The following is a 15,925-nucleotide window of genomic DNA, read 5'->3' as shown; positions in this document are numbered from 1 at the left end:
TCCTAGGAATCTAACCTCGGTCCTCTCCAAGAACAGCAAACGCTCTTAACGGCACAGCCATTTCTCCAGCTCCTGCTTATCATCTTTTATATAAGTTTAAATATAATAAAACCCTCAAACCCAATCCAAACAAAAACAAAAAAAAAACAACGAAATACAGCAACAACAAACCAAAACAAATGCCAGGTGGTGACAGCTCACAGAAGCCAGCACTCGGAAGGCAGAGGGAGAATCTCTTGACTTCCAGGTCAGCTTGGTCTACAAAGCAAGTTCCAGGACGGGCAGGGCTACACAGAGAAACTCTGTCTCAGAAAACCTTAATAAATACATAATTAATTAAAAATAATATAAATAGTGAAAACGACAGCAAATGAAAACAAAATACATTCTGATATCCCTCTAAAAAGCTTTGCACTACAACTGGTAGCGCAAAGCTCCACTCTCCCTCTCTTGTTTATCCTATCCTGCCAATGAGCACTTATTAGGCATGGGACCCAGTATCTTTACACGCTGTAGCTCTTTGCTTCTTTAACTTGCCATTTCAGAGGAAGAAAACGAGGCTTGAAAAGACTTGACACCTTGTCAAGGCATGCAAACAAATCAAGGTATTCTGACTTTACAACATAAACTGCATCCTCTAACTAAGGCTGGCCTCTACAAGTCACTCCACAGACTCACTTCTGCAAAGGAAAAAGTGGGAGAAAAAGAAGCCCCATCCTTTTTGCTGTGATTGACAGGTCGTCCATCCAAGCGGATCCCAGAGGCTCCTTGGGAAATAGAAATGCCCACAGAGAGACCCCAAAGGTGGCAGATGTGCCAAAGACAGAGAGAGGTGCTTGGCTCGGATGGCCAGCGCTCTCCACTGCGCCTAGCCCTGCCAGCTTGTTTTTGACTATGCTTGCTAAGAGCGCGCGCCTCCTGTCACCGTCACGTGGCCGCCCCTCCCTACCCCACCCCACCCCACCCCTCGGCCGCTCTCGTGGCTCCGCCCTCTCCACCGGCACTTCTTTCGGCCTCCTTCAGAGTCACAAGATCTCTCAGTGGCCCCCACCTTCGCGATCCTTCCGCCGTTCCCGCCCCCACATTAAAATCTCTGTCGGTTTTATTTTTCTCAGTCAGTTTGTATCGTCATAAGTGGTATATCCTGTCCCGTCTGGAAAGAATGAGACTTTGGTCATCTGGCATTAATCTTGGGGCGTAGGAGAGACCCGAATAGGGACTCTTTTTCATAGCGGAGGCCTCCACCGTTCGGAGACGCTTCACTCCAGGGGGAGGTGCTGCGCGTCCAAGATGGCGGCGCCCTGTAGACTGGAGGGACTGTGAGGTAAACAGCTGAGGGGGAGGAGACGGTGGGTGAGTACGGGGGTGTTTCCCCTTCTTTTCCGTGTGGGCTTTTCGGGGCAGCCCTGGCAGCGTGACCTCACGCTGCGGGGCGCTGCGGAGCGCGTTGGCCGAGTCGGGGGTCCGGGGAAGGGGGTTCAAGGAGGTTCTTCCTCGCCCTCATCGCGCGCTGGCTCCGGCGGGTCTCGGCTTGGGCTGGTGGGGCCCGGGGAACTGAGGCGGGCCTGGTCCGTCCGAAGGCATGGATAGTTGCAGCTCCGGGGCCCGAGGTGGCCCCGCTAACCCGACCCCCTCGCTTGCTGCGGTGACAGGCTCCCGCGGAGGTGCGCGGCGCAGGTCAGAGACCCCGGGCGGAGCAGGGGGACCCGGGGGTGGGGTCGCGGCCGGAGACTCGACAGCAGCCGCCGGGGTTGGGGGTGGAGAATGAATGAAGGCCGCCTGTGGGCACCCGAGGCTGCCCAGCGCCTGCTGTCTCGGTGAGAGTGTGCACGGCCGAGTGCTTGGCTCTGAGTGTACTTGTGGGTGTTTAATTGATACTGAAAGACAGTTACCTCCAAGTCGGCAGAGGTGCTCGTTAGAGATAGCTACCTGCCCAGCCACTGCAGAACGCTCATTCATTCATTTGAGGAACTGGAGAACCGGCTGCCTGCCGTCCCAGACACCTTTTTAGAATCCAAGCACTTTCTTGTGTTGTGGGTTAAAGGAGTTTGGCTTCTTGCGTTTTGGATTTGGGATGGGAGAGAAGTGGGGATGGCGGGGAGTGTGGTCCGCCAGTAACTATCGTATTTGGGGGTGGGGGGAATAGGGACTGCCTGTGTGACCGGGCACTATTGGAAATGCTTAGTAGCCATCCTGTCTTTGGTTCTGGACAAAGGAGAAGCAATCTGCAGTCTTTCTAGATGAAGAAACTGAGGCCTGGAGAGATTGGGATAATTTGCCCAAGGTCACACCCCCCTAGTCTGAGACAGCACTGGAATTGAGGTCTGACTGGTTCCATTTGTCTGTTATTTGATTAAAGCTGGCCTGTTATTAAGTGAGTGTAGTCAATCATTTGGCCAAGATAGGGTTGTGTGTGAGTGTGTGTGTGTGTGTGTGTGTGTGTGAGAGAGAGAGAGATTGATTTTGAACAGGGTGCATTTGGTTTGTATGTCTTATGCTTTTGTTTTTTACAGCACCATGAATTTGTTAATCCATATTAGATTACAAAGTATTTTGTATTTTTCCATAAAACCGATGGTATTCACTGAAGAAAAAATAAGCTGAAACCCTTACTTAAAAACACAAGTATAGAATTAGCATTTCACTTTACCTAGCGTAAGCTGTTAAAGTACTAAAATAGACTAATGCTCTTGAGAGATATTTTGATTTATAACTTTAGGATCAAGCTGGAGTCATCTGCATTCAAACAGACTGGGAGTGTGTGGTGGTAAATTCCAAGAAGCATCACAGAGCCTAATCTGGGAACCTTTGATTTACTGAGCAACCCACCTGTGATTCTTAAGTTGCGTGTCACTGAATAAACCTGGGATATGCAAATAGGAGAACTGATTTAGAGTTTTGTAAGGAAATGCCCCTTTAACAGTCATACATCAGGCAAACGAGGCTGTTCAGACTTTTCTAACCACCTGGTGTAAATGTAAGGGGTATTTATAGAGGATGTGAACAGAAAATACCTTCTTACTAAAGTTAATATCTTCTCTAAAAACACTCTTACATCATGGGGCTAGAAGGGCAGATGATGTAAGCTTTCTTAGCTCCGTGCATCTCTTGGTGTCATGAATACTTGGTGTGTCCCTAAATTCCTAGGTAGAACGAAACGGGCTGCCAGCTTCTTGCATGTTTTTAATAAACTGAAGTGTCTACAGTCTTGTGTCTCAGCGGCATTCTTCCTCATTGGCTTAAGAGCAGGTTACCTGGTCCTGCTGCTGCTGTGGTGTGATGCTTTCTGTGCAGTCTTGTGAGATAAAACTGAACAGTCTGGCCAGGACAGATCTAATACAATCCTGAATATGTAATGTTTACAGAAGAACAGAATTGTCAGAAGCAAAGAATCCCAAAGGAATTTGTCAGACCCTCGGTGTACCTAATATCTGGCCCTATAGTAGGTATACCTATGTACTCTGTCCTTGAGGATAGATACTCTGTGCATGCCTTTTTTGTATTTTTGTATTTTTTGGGGGGGTGGGGAGAAGTCTGTTTCTGTGTACCAAAGAGGTTGGTGACTATGGACTTAAAATATCATTTTGGCTATTTGTTTTTTTCAATTTATAATTTATTGCAGAAGCTATCTTCTAGCCTGTTTGTGAAGTTGTGGTGAATTTGAAATTTGCACACAGCTGGCTTGATCTATTCTATCTACCTTCAAAGTTTTCAAGGCTGCAGGTATTATTATTATTATTATTATTGAATTCCAGTGCTGTACTGAGTGAGTATTTACGTTTGGAACTGACTGGATATCCTTAAGGCCAGATTTCTGTGATTCAAAGTCTTCCTGGGCTTTAGTAAATACTCTGATGATGCTAATTGGTCTTGACTCTATTTTAATAGTTCTATAATGACAAAGAAAATGAGTGACTCCTGGGCTGGATGGGACAGTGAGGTTGTTTACCTTTAAACAATGTTTCCCTGCATGTTCTCTTATAAATCTCTCTTTTAAAGACAAGTCTTATTGCTACAGGCATGAAAGAAAAGTATATGAAATAGTTGAAGATTTTGTTGTTGTTTTGAACATGTGTGTTTTAAAAATAATCATTTGATAACTATGTAATAGAGTCTTGTGTGTGTACTCAATGTTTTTGGTGTGCATACTCATTTAACTGAGATTTCCCATAAAGTAATTTGAGCTTAATTTTTCTTTTACTTCTTAAATCTGTAGTTACTAAAAATTACTAATTTAATGTCAATTTTAATTAGAAAGAATAAGAAGATACACATATTTACATACATATAAAAGATATGTGACCTTAGGACCTTGTCAGTTTCCTCTAATTCCTCCTTTTTTTTGGGGGGGGTGGTATACAAGAAAATAGAAAAAGTAAAGTAAAAGGATATATTTTATAGCTAAATGACTTTAGATTGACATCTGATGAATAAAGTGACTTACACACACACAGCATTATTCCCAAACAAGGCATGACCTGAATCTCCCAGGTCATGATGTGAATAAATAGGGCTGTGGGGTCATAATGCTGACCTTGTCTTATGCTGGTGATTCCGTAGGGCAGAGCAGGGTGGTGATGGAGGATGGATGCGGTGGGTTTTTGCCTATAGTGGTTAAACTTACGCTACATTGTGTCCCTCACAGAGAACAGTAGCAAGTTTGAAGTGTATCAGTTTTAAGTTACAGAATGGTTTTATTAGTGTTTCAGATACCTGTTAGTAAATGCCTGTGCTGCTAAACACTCTGTACTCTGCAATACCTTTTGTTTAGTGGTAACATTGTTATAAAAGTTTGTTATGTAGCAAGAACAGCTAAGTGTTTTCATGTCTGACCCCCTTTATTCTTCCTATAACCTTGAGGAGGATAGAAAAAGATTCTGAGATTTGCTGAGCTAGAAGATGAACTTTGATTGGCTTTAGAACCCAAGTATTTAATGTTGCATTGAGATAAACTGCCCAATCTCCTAAACTAACCCATGGGTCAGTAGGATTTTTATTTTATTTATTTAGGCCAGTCCTGAATTACTGTGTAGGCAAGGCTTTCCTTGAGTTTCTAATCCTCCTGTCTCCACCTCCTGATTTTTGAGATTACTGTTATGCACAGTCATGTTTGGCTAAGTAGTGGTTTTAAAACTCTTTTTTGTGGTGGGAGCAAATCTATTCTTCTTTTAAGGTCTGTAAAAATCTATGAGCTAATCTCTGCAATTGATATCCGATCAACGCAAAATGAATGTATATAATGGGATTTTAGAACCAGTGTTAGAAGTGTTATAAACCTTGCTTAGAGCCCAGCTAGTCATTCTAGATAGTTTACTGCTCTTAAAACCACGTTTAGACTGGCTAAGTGGTTAAGAGGACCTGGGTTCAATTCTTGGTGTCCACACATAAGGGTTCACAACCATCTGTAGCTCCAGTTCCAGCAGATCCGACACAGTCTTTTGGTCTCTGCAGGAACCAAGCACAGTTGTAGTACACAGACAGACATTCAGGCAAAGCACATATTAAAAGGCAAAAACAAAACAACAACAACAATAAAAAACCCCAGCAAACCCTACATACTTGGGCTTTATAAAAAACTTTTGTTTAAAGAACTGGTAGGAAGGAAAGGCCTACTTTTACATTTTCTTATGTACTTATTTTATTGCAATACTGGAGTGAATGAAGGGACTTGGTACAAGGCAGGTAAGTACTCTGTCAACTGTGCTGCATTACTAGCCCCACCATTTATTTAGTGTGTGCTGTGTGCATGAGTGTGCACACACACATGTGGAGGCCAGAGTACAATCTCAGGTATCATCTCAGGAACACCATCTCAGGGTCTATCACTGGCCCAGAACCCACCCGCTAAGCTAGACTTGCTGACCACTGAACCTTAGGGTGCCTCCCTCTACTCTAGCACTGGGCTTTATGTGTGCCATTGCACCTAGCTTTATATGGATACTCGGATCAAACTTAGATACTCCTGCCTTCCAGGCAGATTCTTCTCCAGATTCTTAGTTACTTCTTATTTGACTAAGGGAATTTATACTAGAAAGTATTTAATTTGAGGCTCATGGTTCCAGAGAGGTAGGGTACATGGATACGATGGAGGGAAGCATGGCAGCATGCAGGTAGGCAAGCATGGTGCCAGGGCAGTAGTTGAGCACTTGTATCTGATCCACAAGCATAAGAGGGGGAGAAAGAAGAGAGGAGAGAGAGGAGAGGAGAGGAAAGAGGGAGAGGAGAGGAGAGGAGAGGAGAAGAGAGGAGAAGAGGAGAGGGAGAGGGACTATGAATGAGAAAGAACATGAGAAGAGGAGCTAACTGCTAACTGGCAATGGTGTGGGCTTTTGGAACCTCAAACCCACCCTGAGTGACAACTCTCCTCCAAGACCAGACCTCCTACTCCTTCCCAGACTGTTCTAGCACTGGGGACCAAGTATTCAAATATATGAGCCTGCTAGTTGGGGCAGTGGGGGGGGGTGGAGATGGACAGAGGAGGAGGCTGACTCTCACTCATACTAGCTAAGCTGTAGCCTCAGCCCCAAGGGCTACCTTTCGAAGGTGAGGATACATGCTGTTGTGTTACAAGTCACTTTCTTAAATTTCTGTATTGGATGATTCTTTATGCTTTACTAGGAATTCAGCCTTAGGTATCATACTTAAAAAGTGGTGGCACACATCTTTAGTCCCATTACTCAGGAGGTGGAGGAAGGAGGATCTCTGTGAGCTCTGGGCCTACATAGAGCTTTCCAGACCAGCCAGGGCTATGCAATGAGACCTTGTCTCAGACAAACAAAAACAAACAAAAATTTGTAAAGACTGAGGCATGTGACATACTAATGTTGGCTTGGCATTCAGTCTGTGCTGGCACCTGGTGGACCTCGTTATGTTTTCCCAAGATTTTTGCATATAGGTTTTTCCCTTATTGTCTCTTATCTTCACCACTTTCTTCTCTCTGGGTTTTCTTTATTGTACCCCACCCCCACCAAAATCTAGTTCAGTATTATTTTTTAAATTTGTGTGTGTACCAGAGTGTGTATATTTGCATCAGATGTGTCCAGTTGCCTATGGAGTCTGGAAGATGGCTTCAGTAATCTTGAACTGGAATTACAGATGGTTGTGAGCTGCCATATGGGTACTGGGAACTGAACCTGGTTCTTCTGTAACAACAGCAGTGCACTTAACTGCTGAGACATCTCTCCAGAAGCCCCCACCCCATCCCTGGTTCTTGACCTTTGGTGCTGTTGGAATCACCTCAAAGGTTCATTGCCTAAGATTCATCCACAGATCCAGGTCAAGGCTCAGGAACTTGCCTGCCTTCCCATTCATTGTTCCTTGTCTCCCTCCCTCTTTAAGAACAATCATTTCTAGTCAGTTCCTGGGTACTGCTGGTGATGTGGGGACTACACTTGGAGAAGCACTACTGCCCTGTGCTATCAAGCCCTGTGCCTTTCTACCCTAGACTTTTTCTTTTTTGTTCATTTTGTTGTTTGAGACAGGTTCTCACTCCGTCCCATGTAAAGCTTTCACCAATCTATACTGTCCAGGCTGGCCTTGAGATTTTTCAGAATCCTGCCTCAGTTTCCTAGTGCTGCAGTTACATGCATGACCTGTTGTACTCAGCTGCCCTGCACTGTTTCTGTTTAGGGAGGCTTTATGTGTTGATTACTTGAAATATGCATGTGGTATCTCTTATTTTGTTTCATTGCTTTTTTGAGATTTGCTTTGCTGCTCAGGCTGGGATTTGCTACAGTCTGACTGTCTCTGCCTGATCACAGGTGTACATCACCGTGTCTAGCCTGCATGCATTTTCTTGGTATATAATTTTGTTCATGCTAATATTCAAAATTAAACTATTAACTGAAGAAAAAAATATGCCTTGTGGAACCTAGCTGTGGCTCTGTGGGCCTGTGACTAGAGGGCTTGTCACCTTTTGAGTTGAGTAAGCTTTGTGACCTGTCCATTGTCCACTGAGGACTCACAGGACAGAAATTATAAGCAGATAGCCTGGTGTGTTGGAGCTCTTTTGTGCTGGCTTCTGTGACCTTGAGAGATTCTACAGTTGCTAAGACAGTAAATCACACACTTATCATCAGGTCTTTTACCCTTTCTTCCTTTTGCATCCAGAGAGAGAGAATTAAATCAAGTGTCTAATCTGTTTGGGTGCATTAGTGCTGAGAGCATTTAGTTCAGTTGATAGGATATTACTCTTCAGTCACCTTTGAGTTCCTGAGCTAGACCAAATACAGTTGTGTAACAGTTTTGCTATGTCTCAAGTATACTTAATGATGCAGGAGTCTGTTTATGCAGGATTCTGTCTGAATTGCCTTTAGGTTTTTATAGATAAAGCAAAGACCAGTGAAGACAGGTTACATTTAGAGATACCCTTATGGATACTGGAAGCTGCTTTTGATTATTATAGACCAGTGGGTACAAAGCTTCCTGAGGTGATGATATATAGTTAGTCATTTTATCTGAGCCACTGTCCTGACAAAAGTAGTGAAAAGATTTATGCAGGTGCTGCTGCTAATGACAGCCATTGCTCTGGAGTTCATGTTTAATTCCAGACACATAAACAATCTGGCAATATCTAAACATTGAAATTAATTAAGATAAATTGTGAAAACCAACCATTGTTCTTTCTGTTCTCACTGTGCTGACACACAAAGCCCTTGTCTTCCTCATGCCTACCTTTTATTTTTACCCAAAAAGATTGCTTATAGAAATGAAGTTACAGTTAGCATGGCTTTTACATCGACTATCAAGGAAGGAAAACTCTGAAGATCTCGGACATTTTCCTTTTCTCCTCTTTTGAAGAAGTAGGAGCTGATGTTGCTCTGTGTTCTGTGAGTGTTTCCATCCACACCCCTCATTTCCACGGAGACTCATGCTTCCCATCTCACTTTACTGATGTGAGTATTATGCCCAGTAGAGCTCCCCTCCCATGTCAAGATGTGAGTATAAATGAATAAGTGAACACTTAAAAAATAGAATACTAGTAGGTAGGCTCTAATGTGCCATGGACAACTGATGCAATCCAGTCTCAGTACTTTACTGTTAAGCATAATGATAAAGAAATGAAGTCTTAAAGTTGAGACGTACCCCACTCAGGTTCCTGTAGTAGTATTCTGCCTAGGAAAGTGGCCTTAGCTGGGCACGCTGCAGGATCTCTCCTTACTGCATCCTAACGTTCTCCTCGCCTTACGTACTCTTTTCAGGTAGAAGATCTGAGTGTTAGAAGAAGGCAGTGTGACCACTGACTGAGATTTCAGGCTCTGAAGATGAGAGGCTCTGCACCAGCTCAGCCCTATTACTTAGTGGGATAGAAGCAGTTAGGTAGCAGTTCTTACTGGCAGGGTCTGGCCAGACCTTTTGTAGGACCAGTGGCCAGCAGCATTTTCAGTGGCTGCTGAAACACTTGGCATGGCTCCCTGAATGTGTGCCATGTGGTACTGTGATCATCCTGTCACTAGGGCAGAGACTGTGTTGGAGAGGTGTTCAATCCTGTTGTTTGACTTTGACCAGCACTGTGTATTCCAGAGCTTGTCCTCTACCCCATGTAAGTCAATGTCTCTGGTGTGGAGCCAGGACTGGCAGTCAGAGACATTAGTGGTATCCTAGGAAACAGATTGAACGGGTATAATTTGCCTTTTGTGTACTAGGTACCAAGATAGTCCTGGGTGTCTCAAACATGTGACCCCTGTCCTTATGGAATTTACAGTCTTCCAATCAAATAATCCCTAAACTTGGGTCTAAGGACCCATATATTTTGAAAAATGATTTAAGTTGCATATTTATTTGTTATGTATGTATGTATGTATGTATTTATGTATGTATGTATGTACACACACCACTGTTCATGTGTAGAGGTCAGAGGACAATTGAAAGGAGTTGGCTCTCTCCTACCAACCATGTAGGTCTTTGGGGATCAAAGAGCCTGTACCCTCTGAGCCATCTCACTGGTTCTGAAGGGCTCATGGTTTAAAACCAAACTAGAATATATTTATATATATATATACTTTTTTTGACATGGATAATGAATAGCACAGACAGAAGTAGGGTAGAAGGGAAGAAAAGTAGAGAAGTGCTGTTGAAACATTTTATTCCTGTCTGGTAGGATTAGACTTAGTCTGTGCTGCTGGAAGGCAGAATCAGGCTTTGTACATTTACCAGCCGCTGTGGCAGCTGTTAGGGCTAAGTATGGAGTAGGCTGCAGTTGCTCCCCAGTGTGTCCAACAGTTCCTCACACTTAATGAGGCTTCAGGAAGTGACCAGTACAGGCTGCTGGTGGATCAGGAGCCTGGCCTGATGGAGCATGGCAGTGGGAGGGTAGAGAAGGCCTAGGAAGAATGAAGAGTTAGCTGAGGAGGGGGCAAGGTGGAGTTTTTTAGGTGTGTGGCTGGATGTACCTGGTGCTTGAGTGAGGGATCTGATGCCTTCATCTTGACTGGGGAATTTACATGCTCTGAAGGCAACATAGCAGGGCTGAGGAGGAGTGTGGGCTGTGAAAGGGTGATGATGCAGGCCCACTAAGTGCTTTGCTAACTCGCCACTATACCCACTCTTGTGACGTCCTCACTTGGAGCTCCACATCCTGTGTGGGTGTTGAGGTTGAGGACATTGTCACTTCATAGAAAATAACTCAAGGCAAGACATTAGTGACTTAGTGAACAGCCCAAGGCTATAAGCTAGTAAGAGTAAGAGAGGGACTCTATTCTAGAGCCACCGTGCCCTCTTGTTGATAGTGCACAGGAGAGGAAGTTCTAGAGCTCCTTTCTAGAGCAGTAGAGGAGGTCAGTGCTCTGGGAAGCAGGTGACCACCTGCCAAGGATAGTGGGGCAGAGTTGTGCTAGACCAATCTAAGCTCCCTTCTCATTAGGTCTCAGGTTTTCCTTCATTTTATGGTTACTATAAATACGTATGTATGTGTTTTTTCCCTCCAGTGACCATGAAAGATACCAGGCTGACAGCACTGGAAACTGATGTACCATCTGACCCCAGAGCAGGTAAGGTAGACATTTCGTCTAGTGTCTGGGGAGGATAGGAGGGTTGTCTCACCTTGCCCATGTGCAAGATGCTTCTTTGTTTTGGAGGCTTAAGTGTTTATGGTCTTAGCTCCCTGCCAACACAAGAGCACCTGTGGTGTGAGGTAGCTAACCACGTCACCAGTGACCTCCTAGATACTGTTGGATGCCAGGCTCTGATCATCTAATATGCAGTTTTCATAATAACACATGGTTTTACAGGAGAAGAATTGGGCTCAAAGATGGAAATCAGTTCTGTGAATAGCAGATTCTAGTTTTAGCCCCTAATTACATTGAAGCCTAAAGCAAGTCATTTAACCAGTTTTTAACTCTGCCTGGGCCTCAGAAATCTACTTTGGATTCTGTAAACAAACTTAATGCCATCTCTAGGACTCGGCTTGTAACCTGCTGTGCAGCGTAGGGCCCGGGCCTTGTCATTTGTAGACTCTGCAGGTGATTCTGATTTGCATCATGGATTGAGACTTCCTGAGTTAGCACTTTAGCATCTTGATGTGTTTGTATCTGATCGTGGTCTTAAGTCAGCTTTTTTGAATAAATTATTTCTTCTGTTGGTTTTTAAGAATTGATAGAGTCTCGAAGTCCCAGAATATACCCTTTATAGTTACTGAGGCTCTGACAGGTGTGCAGATATGAGTTTAGTCTCAGTGATCTGCCTGCCCTTGAGCTCCAATCTTTAGTTTGTTAGCAAAGGTGTTATACTAGTTGCTGTGATAAAGCCCTGGCAGAGTCAACTGGAGGAAGAGGAAGGGTTGGTCATAATTTGAGGCTGTTGTCCTTCATGGCAGGGAAGTTAAATGGTGGCAGGAGCTTGAGGCAGCTGGTCACATTGTATCTACACTTAAGAAACAGGGGAGGTCAGTGCTAATGCTCAGTTCATTTGTTCATTTTTATCCAGTCTGGGCCCTCAGCCTACAGAGTGGCACCACCCACACTCAGGGTAGATTTTCTGAACCTACCCTTTATAGCAACATTGTCATGTGCCTACCTAGAAGTGTGTTTCTATGGTGATTTTCAGTCTCATCAAGTTGACAATGAAGATTAGCCATTGCAGGTAGCAGTTGTCATGCTTATGTGCTGTGCAGGAATCAGGAAAGATGGGCTGGCATTTGTCTACCGTTTTCATGCATCCACAGGAGTATGACTCATTCCATGGTCAGTGGCAACTGCTAAGTCCACTACCACCTCACTCTCGTCCAAGAATCAGGAAGTCTAGTCAGATTTCATAAACAGGGACTTAGCACAGGTGGTAGATGGCATTACATACTGAGAGTAGACGTGTCATTCTCTCAAGAGTGAGAACTCCTGAGGGTGACTCTTGGTTTTCAGTTCAGTCGTGTTCTTCTTGCCCCTTCTCACCTCACCATGTAGTCCAGACTGACCTCCATCCTCCTGTCTCAGCCAGCAGAGTCTGGGATTATGAGGGTTTGCTACCACACTGGGCTGCATTGCCCTCTGTCTTAGCTAGGGTTTCCATTGCTGTGAACAGATACCATGACCAAGGCAACTCTTATAAGGACAACATTTAATTGGGCCTGGCTTACAACTTCCAAGGTTCAGTCCATTAGTATCAAGGCGGGAGGCATGGCAGTGTGCAGGCAGACATGGTGCTGGAGAAACTAAGAGTTCTGCATATTGATCCAAAGGCACCCAGGTGGAGACTCTTTCCACACTGGGTAGAGCTTGAGCATAGAGCCCTCAAAGCACACCCCTACAGTAACACACTTTCTCTAACAAGGTCACACCTCCTCCAATAATGCCACACCTCCTAATAGTGTGACTTCCCATGGGCCAAGCATATTGAAACTACCACACCTCCTTTTGGAATTTCACTGAATATGAACTCAGTCAGAGGGTTAATCATTTTTCATTACAACAATTTATTGTAGCAGTCAGATTTAAAAAGTGTAAGAGTTTTGTGTAGCCGAGGTGCTTTTTGAATACAGAGTGTCAGATTGTCTTGTGATCACTTGTGCTTGTGGTGCCCCCTGATCAGGCACACTGGGTCCTGTCATCAAGCCACATTCAAGGAAGTTTCCAGTAGTCTAGAGACTCACAGCTTGGGAGGCCTCAGCCATCTTGCAGTTTCACTCCCTAGCCGCTAGGGAGTGCTGGCCACCCTCAGTCCTCACCCCAGCAGCTTTTTGTTAGTAGGCTCAAAACTTAAGTGTTTTTGTAAAGAAGAGAGTCAAATTTGGCTAGTAAACAAAAAATATTTTTCTATTCATTTTTTATTAACATTGTTTCCCTTCTTGTGTTTTTTTGTTTTTTTTTTTTTTTTTTTTGTTATTGTGTTGTTTTGTTTGTGGTGGTGGGGATGTAACCCAGGCTCTAAGATTAGTTAGGCAGGCTCTATACTATTCAGGTATCCCAACCCTCTTCTGTCCTTCAGGTTTTATTAGTGGTGGTTATGGATTTTTTTTTTGTAATTTTTTTATGTAAGGTTGAGGTAAATGATTGATTCTTTATCTTTAATTCATCCTACAAGATGGAAAACACTCCAGACATCCTCCTCCTCCTTTTCTTCTTCTTCTTTAGAAAGGTGGAATGGCACAGTGTTTCTCTGTAGCCCTGGCTGTCCTGGAACTCGATATGTAGACTAGGCTGGCCTTGAACTCACAGAGAGCCACCTGTCTCTGCCTCCTAAGTGCTGGAATTAAAGGTGAGTGCCATCACCAAACAGCATAATTTTCTTCATAAAAGACTATGAATTAAATGCAGTTTTTTACAGGTTATTTTGTTTGTAATAAGATTTAAAAACAGTTCTGTGACATTTCTAGAGACATGAAAGGCTGGGGACAGCTCTGCAATTGTAAATGCTTGTCACCCAGCCTGAAGGCCCGAGTTTGATCACTGGGATCCTCATTGTAGAAGAGAAGAACCAGCTCCTCAAAGTGGCCTCTGACCTCCATTCATGAGTGTGGTGCATGTGAGATACATACACACAGAGAAGCAAATATAAATGTTTAGAAAATTATTCTGTGAAATTATGATTAGGATAAAATATAGTTTTATGTGTTATTTAAATTTTTATAAGTGGTTGGCTCAAAGAACATACACTATTATTTGTAAAGTTATCTAAATAAAGTACCCATTTAATATTTGTATTATTAATTAATATATCCAGTGATTTAAATGTTCTTGATTAGACTCGGGGATGGGGTTCAGTGGTAGAGTGTTAGCCTACAATGTTCAAGGCCCTGGGCTAGATCTCCAGAACTTTTGAAAAAACAAAAAACCAAACACATATTAACTTACTTTTTAATTTTCATAATTACATATTTAGTACTTAAATTGACAGAATTTTGACTTACAAACCTATGGTTTCATCTTGAATGTTTTATTTGAGTGAATATGCAGATGTGAACTGTTAAATAGTTTAAATAGACTTCTTGTCCATAACTGGAGTGTCCTGTAGCCAGGTGTGATGTGAACCACTCAGATAGTTGAATGTTCAGCTGTAGCCTTTCAAAGACTAGCACTTTGGCCTGTTGTAAGTATGGAGACTGAAAGTCAGCTTTGCCAGATCCTGCTTTTCCTGCTATTGGGACTGGAGAATGTTCCATGTGGTCAGAATTGACCAGTAGCTGTAGAGGGTCAACTTGATAGAAGGTTTCTCATGATTAGAAGGTTTCTCTTATTTCAAGTGGTGCAAACAAACTCTGCTCCTTTAAATCAAGTGGTCAGGAGAGGCTGCTCAGATGTGGTCCTCTGAGCAGAGAATTGAAGAGACATAGCCACAAGATGTAGAGAGAAGGCTCTAGGAGTAGAGAGAAGAAAAATTTTGTAGCTGTGGCTAGCAGGCAGAGAGACACACAGTGGCTTAGTGAGAGGAGGCAGAGGTGATGACGAAGTACTTGGCTGCATAACATGGGTGGTACAGGACACTGGTGGGTCTGGCTCTGATTCTCCAGGGGAATCTGGCTGATGTTAAGTGGGAGCCATCCTGATTTCCCTATTTTAAAGTTCCTGCACACTGCAGATAGAGTAAGGGAGGCTGCTGCTCTCAGTTCCAAGAGGAAGATGGTGAGGGCTGTGCTTCGGTGTGTGGCAAAGAGGATACAAAATGAAAAGGTTTGCAGATGGGTGTGTGTGGGGTTGCAGGGTTTGGGAGTTAGGGATGTCATGCAGAGTGTTTGCCTCTTTTAGAGATCCAGAAGACAAAGCAGAGCAACAGGTTTGAGAGTTGGGAGTAGGCATTGAAGGTCATGAGTCCTTTACATGCGCAGGGCCATCTGTGTGGTAATGTGGCACTCAGTCACCAAGATAATGACTAAAAGGAAATGCTGCCTAGCCCTGAAGGATGCACAAGTGGTTCCTTGGGTTCTGTCGTTCAAATTCTCCAGATGCACTTTTCTGTAGTATATCATTTCCATAGCTGCCCAAAGATGTGTCACTGTGTCTGTGCTGCTGACTTTCCACAGACTGAAGTGCATCTAACAGGTGTTCAAGTGGAGGCACTTCTCTTCCCCTTTGCACGTGCGCCGAGCCCTATTGATGTCTTTGATGGAGTGAATAGGGGTTCTCCTCACACCTACCACGTCCGTCGTAGCGCCTTAGGCTTGTGCTCCCTAAGTCTAAGTTCATGCTCCTGTATGGGGCTAACCTCAAAGCTTGTGATTGAGCTTTCATGAGGGCTTTCAAAAGGGCTTGAATTGTCATTACTGATGGAGAATCTTACACAAAGCCCAAGGTTTATATTCTTCTTTGGGATTAAAAGTTAGATTTTTTTTTTTTAAAAAGTATATTTAGAACCACAGGGGAAAAAAAACTGTTGCTAAAAATATTCTGATGTTCTTGAGAGTAGGACTTCATCTTTGCTCTCTGTATGACTTTTAGAAGAGAAGGTTCCACAAACTATTGCTCACCAAGTGTCATTTACAATTTGAAAACAAGCTAAG

General features: G+C 43.7%; 1 protein-coding gene across 4 annotated transcripts in view; it reads left to right on the top strand.

Annotated features, from left to right (window-relative positions):
• Window positions 1-1,283: 1,283 nt before the first annotated feature.
• The window catches only part of Tsc1 (TSC complex subunit 1), a 50,625-nt gene continuing 35,983 nt past the window's right edge, over window positions 1,284-15,925 (top strand). For 2 of the 4 annotated variants that reach the window (XM_028756976.1, XM_028756972.1), the window contains exons 1-2: window positions 1,312-1,353; window positions 10,926-10,988. The gene's annotated coding sequence lies outside the window, so the exon portion shown is untranslated. Of the gene's footprint in view, window positions 1,354-8,799; window positions 8,895-10,925; window positions 10,989-15,925 lie in introns of all 4 variants that reach the window. The other 2 variants (XM_028756975.1, XM_028756973.1) reach the window with 2 other exon arrangements.

This window comes from Grammomys surdaster, unplaced genomic scaffold (assembly GCF_004785775.1).
Source record: "Grammomys surdaster isolate TR1022 unplaced genomic scaffold, NIH_TR_1.0 126133, whole genome shotgun sequence".
In the NCBI taxonomy this organism is placed as follows: Eukaryota; Metazoa; Chordata; class Mammalia; order Rodentia; family Muridae; genus Grammomys; species Grammomys surdaster.
Note: the sequence above shows the minus strand (reverse complement) of the source record. Positions and strands in the feature narration are given on the sequence as shown.